This window comes from Tupaia chinensis, unplaced genomic scaffold (assembly GCF_000334495.1).
Source record: "Tupaia chinensis unplaced genomic scaffold, TupChi_1.0 Scaffold000293_1, whole genome shotgun sequence".
In the NCBI taxonomy this organism is placed as follows: domain Eukaryota; kingdom Metazoa; phylum Chordata; class Mammalia; order Scandentia; family Tupaiidae; genus Tupaia; species Tupaia belangeri.
The window spans coordinates 717,790-724,625 of record NW_006159778.1 but is presented as its reverse complement, the minus strand read 5'-3'; the positions used below and the strand labels follow the sequence as shown (position 1 = coordinate 724,625).

Below are 6,836 nucleotides of genomic sequence, written 5' to 3'. Positions count from 1 at the left end.
AAAATAGACATATTTATACAAATTACACATTGAAGGCTGGGCTACTAGCTATAGATATTTATATGTGAAGCAGCTCTATGACAAATAGAAGACGCACAAAGAGGTCTGTCTTGATATACTATACATAATCGAAATGGGTAAAATCTAGAAGTTCAATATTGTGATGCTAGTTCTGTTAGGATCTTTAAAATAAAAATAGAAAAAAAATCACACATTTAGTAGTCTACTTGTGCTTAACATATCCATATGCAGGAGCTTAAAGAAAAACACCTCTGTACATGATGATCCAAAGAAAGTCATACATTTTCTGAGATTGCACTGTTACTGGGACCAGGCCCCACAGCCAGCCCCGCCCTCGCGGTGGCCACAGGCTCCAGGCCTAGTTGGCAGCCTGGTGAGGCCCGTTGGGGATCAACGAGGTGAAGAAGGTGGTGATGAAGAACCAGGCCGCACCCATGAGCCCTGGCCCCGGGCCGCACGGGCGTCTTCCCCGGCATCTTCCCCACTCTCTTCTTCCAGCCCGTCGTCCATGAGCCGCTCCATCTCCTCCAGCTCGAGGTGCGTGCGTTCTGCCCGTCGCCATCGCCCTTGGCGTTGTGGGGGAGTGCATGATGCTGAGCAGGACGGAGGCCTGCGAGAGCATCTACAGCCAGTCCAGCCAGTTCCGGTTCCAGTCTACCTCTTTCAGCACCGGACACCCCTGCCCATTCATCTGCACGTCCTCGTTCATGGGCCGGTTTTCTTGGGCCACCAGGTTTGGCGCTGCGGCGGCTTCTTCTCCGGGAACGTGTGCCAAATTTAGAGGCTGTGACGCAGCAGGCTGGGCTGGGCTGGCATTCGGTGTGGCCTGAGCGGAGACTGCAGCTTGGTATCGCAGGTAATACTAGTGTGCATACAGGTGCTGCAACCACAGCATCTGCAGGGGCTGAGGGCGGGGACGCGAGCCCCGGGGCCGAGGCTTGCCCCGGGAAGCTGGTCCACATGGCCTTGTGTCACGTAGGGAAACGGGTGCCTCTGCGCCAGGTCGGCTTCCGCTGGGGGGAGAGCCCACTGCCTCAGCCCTTCAGAGGAAGAACCAGCAGCCGGAGACAAGGCTTCTTGACTGGATGATGGCGTTGTCGGTTGAATGATCTGAACTGGAGCTGCTGCCGGATGCCAACGCTTGGCGACTTTCTCCGTCCACGCCGGTGCCGCCTTCCGCTCCCCCCCGCGGGGGGGGAGTCCGAGAAGCGCACACGAGATGAACCATATGATACTCATCTTGTGGTCTGCTAGGGTACCCGTTAGACGGGTCCGTTTTTAGGGTCCCCACGATCCAGTTCAAGAAGCAGCTAACAGTCTGGTCGCTGTACTTCTGATTCGGAGCTTTAATGATGAGCGTCAAGGGCATCTCTACCCCACTCAGTTCCATGGTGCGTCCAATGTCGAAAGGAGGCCCGAGCAGCGGCCAGGCCCGCAGGGGCCTGGGTGGGGGCTCAGCACAGGGGTAGAAGCGAGTTCTCAGCACTCTGGTCCCAGTCGGTCAGACCACTGCCATCACCCAACCGAGCGGACCAGGCCGAAGCAGAGAGCAGCTCCCCAAGGTCGGTACACAAATTAATCTACATATTTAACGCAATCCCAGTCAATGTGCCAGAGACATTCTTCACAGATCTAGAAAAGACAATCATAAAATTTGTCTGGAATCATTAAAGACCTCGTATTGCCAAAGCAAACTCTTCTGCACAAGAAGAGTGGCAACCCAAAAATAAACTACAAAGCTGTGGTAATCAAAACAGCATGGTATTGGCACAGAAAGAGACAGGTGGACCAATGGAACAGAATAGAGTCCCAACAGATAAAGTCCCAGAAATACAGCCGAGTTACTTTTGACAAAAGGTGCCAGTCAATCCAGTGGGGAAATGAAAACCTCTTTAGCAAATGGTGCTGGAAAAACTGGATATCAACCTGCAGAAAAATGAATCTAAACCCCCTGTCTCTCACCTTTGACAAAAATCCACTCAAAGTGGATCAAAGATCTAAACCTAAGACCTCAAACTATAAACTACTCCTGGAAAACACTGGGGAAACTCTGGGAGACATTGGGGTAGGCAAAACCTTATTTAAAAAGACCCCCAAAGCACAGTCAATAATCCCAAAAACAGACAAGTGGGATTACATTAGATTAAGAAGTTTTTGCATGGCAAAAGGCACAGTAATTAGTGAGAATCAACAGCCCTCAGAATGGGAAAATATTTTTGTAACCTATGTGTCAGATAAGGAGCTGATAATGGGAAAATATTTTTTTAACCTATGTGTCAGATAAGGAGCTGATAACCAGAATACACAAGGAATTCACGCAGCTGTCTCAAAAAGAGATGATTAACCCTATTTAAAAATGGGAGAATGAGTTGAATAAACCACTCTCTAAGGATGATATGCAAATAGCCAAAAGGCATATGAAAAAAGAAAGTGTTCATCATCCTTCATTGTAAGGGAAATTCAGATCAAAACAATAATGAAATACCACCTAATCCCAGTGAGAATGACTAAGATTAAGAAAACAGAAATCGATAAATCCTGGCCAAAGTATGGTGAAAGGGGAACTCTCCTACACTGCTGGTACAAATGTAAATTGGTCCAGCCACTCTGGAGAATAATTTGGAGATTCCTCAAAGACCTACAAATAGAACTACCATGTGATCCAGCAATCCCACTTCTTTGTATCTACCAAAAAAACCCAGAAGAATTCTTAATCGGAAAAGTGGTTGCACATCGATGTTTATTGTGGCATTATTCACAATTGCTAAGACATGGAACCAACCCAAATGTCCACAAACAGATGAATGAATTGAAAAACTATGGCACATATACACATATACACTATGGAATACTACTCAGCCATAAAAAAAAGACCCTAACTTTTGACAGAAGTGGATAAATATGGAAGATTTACTGCTGAGCGAAGCAAGCTTGGTGATAAAGGAGAGACACTATATGTCTCCACTTAGTATATATCAAGTGTCTGCACTCTATGGCTGAAACTGCTGAACTGGTGAGAAATGTACACATGTTGGAAATTCACTTTATAATCTAAGTAACATGATTGAACATATAAAAGAAATATAAATAAAAACTTTAAAAATTAAAAAATCTCATAATGTATGTTTTCTGACCACAGTGGAATAATATTAGAAAAACAGAAATACGGCAAATTCACAAATATGTGGAAATTAAACAATAAACATTTAAAAAGCTAGTAAATAAAATCACAAAATTAATTAGAAAATATTTTAAGGGTCAATTTAGTGATACAATGATAACACACTGCTCTGGAGATACTAGATCCAATGGAAAATCATGAGTTTGATTTCCCAGTCAACTTGAATATATCAAGGAGGCATGCCCATGATCCAGGCAGTCTCAGAAGGCTGAGAGTATGATTACAAGATGACCTTCTGCTAAAGGTGCTTCTCTCATCCTCTCTCTCTGTCAGTCTTGATACTTTTTTTTTTCTTTTAGACAGAGATGTTTGACATAGGGTGTGTTCATTCACTGGCGAGATAGAGACAGAGGGAATGTGAGAAATTCCCCCAGGGGTGATGGCCATGCTGCAGTCTCTTTGCTTCCATTCTCCTCTCAGGATTCTGGGCATGCAGGCACATGTGCTCAATGAGAGTTTTAACCCACCGGGTCTGGGACTCAAATCACAGTCAACCATATGGGAATCCAGCATCTTAGCCACTATTCCACCTGCTGGCCTCTTGAAATACATTTTAAAGAAAAGAAAGTACTTTAAGATACAGCAAAAAAAGGAAAAATAATACAGCATACCAAAACTTTTGGGACCCAACTAAAGGAGTTTCTAAACATCTACATTAAAGATGAATGTCAAATCAATAATGTAATCTTTTATCCTAAGACACTGGAAAAAAAGAGCAAACCAAACTTACAGTAAGCAGAAGGAGGGAAAAATAAAGATTCAGAGGCCAGCAGATGGTATGATGATTGAAGTGCTAGTTAACAACATGGCTGATTGCAGGTCAAGTGCCAGACATGGCAGCTTGAAAATCATGATCAGCACATGTATGTACATGGCCAAAATCTTAGAAGGAGAATGGAAGAGAAGGGATTATGGCATGGTCACTCCCCGAGTGGGGAAATGATTTCTCATTTTCCTTCTCTCTGTCTCTCTCCAGTCAGCACATACACACTATAGCAAAAACCTTAAAAATAAAAACAATAAATTAATAAAAATAAGGATTCAAAAGAAGAAAAAATAGAGCAAAGAAAAACAATACAAAAAACTAATGAAATTCAAGGATGATTCTTTGAAAATATCAACAAAACTGATAAACATTTATCTAGGTTAGCGAAGAAAAAGAGCGAACATTGAAATGACTAAAATCAGGAATGGAAGAGGGAACACCACTTCCAGCATTATAAAAATGGAAAGTTAAAATTTGTTAGGACCAGACAGTGGTACAGCAGTAACACATACTGTACAAGCTTGATCTTCATGGGAAGATTCTGAGTGCAGGTCTCAAGGTATTCCTGTATTCATCAACATGTTCTTGCCCTCAATCTGGACTGGTTGAGGTTAGTAGATTCTGGCATGAGGATACTGTTGGGTTCCTCTTTTTTTCTCTCATTTTCTGCCTGTCTTTCTGTTTTTGATTTTTAAAGAAGTATAATATGAACAAAAGTGTACTAACACGTTAGATAATTTAGGATAACAGGATAAATCTCTGAAAGCCAAAACTACCAAAACCTACTCAAGGAAAATAGAAAATCTAAACAAAAAATTAATAAAACAAGTAAAGAGATTAAATTACTAGAAAAAGAAAAATTTCCACAAACAAAAGCTCAGATCAAACTAGTTTTACTGGTGAATTTTGCCAAACATTTCATGAAAAATGAATGCTAATTTTTTATACACTCTTCCATAAATGAGAAGAGAAAATAAACTTCCCGACACATTGTATTAGGCCAGTACAGGCCACATTTCCTTAGTTATTTGTTTTCCTTTTTTTGCTATTTTAGGCTTCTAGATTGCTATGAGATTTTCATTTTCACCTTTCATCTATGATACTTATATTCATTCTCCATCCTTGATATTGCATCCCTAGTTTCTCCTTGGTATGTGTCCAGTATTTGGCTAAAATTTGCTAGGATGTGGCTAAAACATGATATCGAACTGACTGCTCAGTTTTACTCACATTCTATTGGGTGTTGTCTAACTTCTTGTGATACCCGTACCTTAAAGTAAGTTTGTTGATTTCCTGGATAACTGGACACGATGACTTGGAAATGATTTAGATTACAAAAAGAAGTAGACAGCCAAAGTCTGATACCCTATATTGTATCTAGAAAATGAGCATCTTATATCCACAGACAAGATGTTCAAAAATTTCACCAAGGAGATAACCTCTTAAATGCCCAGACTCCCAGCCTGTTCTGACCTCTCCACCTGGGCCCATCAGTCCCAACTCCCTTGTTACAGAATTCATTCTTCCATCCTGACTCCTTTTGTCTCTTCTGTATAACCCTTTTTCTCTCTCCCCTCATTCTATCAATCTCTGAGTCTCTCTCTCCTTTCCCTTCTTCCATTGGCCCTTTCTTTGTGATTCTCTTTGGGCCCCTCTCCTGTCTGCCAAGTGTTCTTCATCTCATTTCTTCTGCTTCCATTTCTCTCTCTTTCTCCATATCTCTCTGTATCACTGTCCAACTCTCTGAATGACTCTTCCCTCTGTCCCCCATTGGAGATCCTTCAGTCTGTCTTTTTTTCTTTCATCTTCTCCTCTTTACCTCATCCCAGATCTGTCACTCTTTTTTTTTCCCCCATTCAGGCCTGCTTAGGAGTTCTCTCACTACCTCACTCTGCCCTCCTCACACCTAAAAGAAGAAAGTGTAGGAATATTATGCAGCTCTCGATATCCACCTACTCCTCCCTCAGAGCCTGCCTGGATTAAGTAATTGTGAGGGAGCAGCTGAAACACATAAAAAGGGGCATGAATAGAGCCTAGGCTATGATGGGCCTTACTTACTTCCTGACCTCCCAGAGCCACTGCTGGCCTGACCTCTACTTGACACCCTCAACATTAGACCCCCGGTGAGTACAGAAAACTGTTTATCTGATCTCAGACTCCACAGGGGTCAACAGGCACTGGGCATTCAGAGATTACTTCTAGGGTGAATTAGCACCACTGTACCACTATCTATATATGGGACTGTCCCAACATGCCAGAATACTACTTCCTGCTCCAATAAGTCAAGACCACCCCAAAGGAAAACCTAATTCTACCTCTGGCACCAGAGTATCTGCCTGGTTTTAGACTTTGTGTATCATGTGTGCTTGGGGATGTCAATGGTTCCCACAGGAAGCTAAGATAAGAGAGAGAGAGAGACAAGACAGTGAAAGTATATTCAAGAAAAAGTTGAAAAAAATTAAAACAGGAGGAGGCAGGATTGTGCAGGGAAACATTCTGTAATGTGCCTGTGACACCTTTTCCAATATTATGCTAGGACAGCAGCTTATAGAGGCTTGGGTTCCTCTGGATGTCACGTGGATTGTTATGCAAAGTTTGGTTCACTCTCATGTGAACCTGTATTTTCCCATATGCATAAACACAGGTATATAGCTGCATCTGAGCTTATGTCACATGAATAACCATCTCTCCCCAGGCACAGAGCTCTGAGTGTACCTTTGTATGCATTCTCTTGTTGCTTTTTCTTTCTTTATGTGGTGGGATCTGAATTCTAACAGTAGGGAGGAGAACTTTGCAATAGCTTTAGAAATTGGGCTGCCACATATACTCCATGGAATACTATTCAGGCATTAAATAAATAAATAAATA

General features: G+C 42.5%; 1 pseudogene; it reads right to left on the bottom strand.

Annotated features, from left to right (window-relative positions):
- Positions 1-302: 302 nt before the first annotated feature.
- On the bottom strand, positions 303-1,411 carry LOC102499882 (homocysteine-responsive endoplasmic reticulum-resident ubiquitin-like domain member 2 protein pseudogene; annotated as a pseudogene).
- Between the last annotated feature and the right edge of the window lie 5,425 nt (positions 1,412-6,836).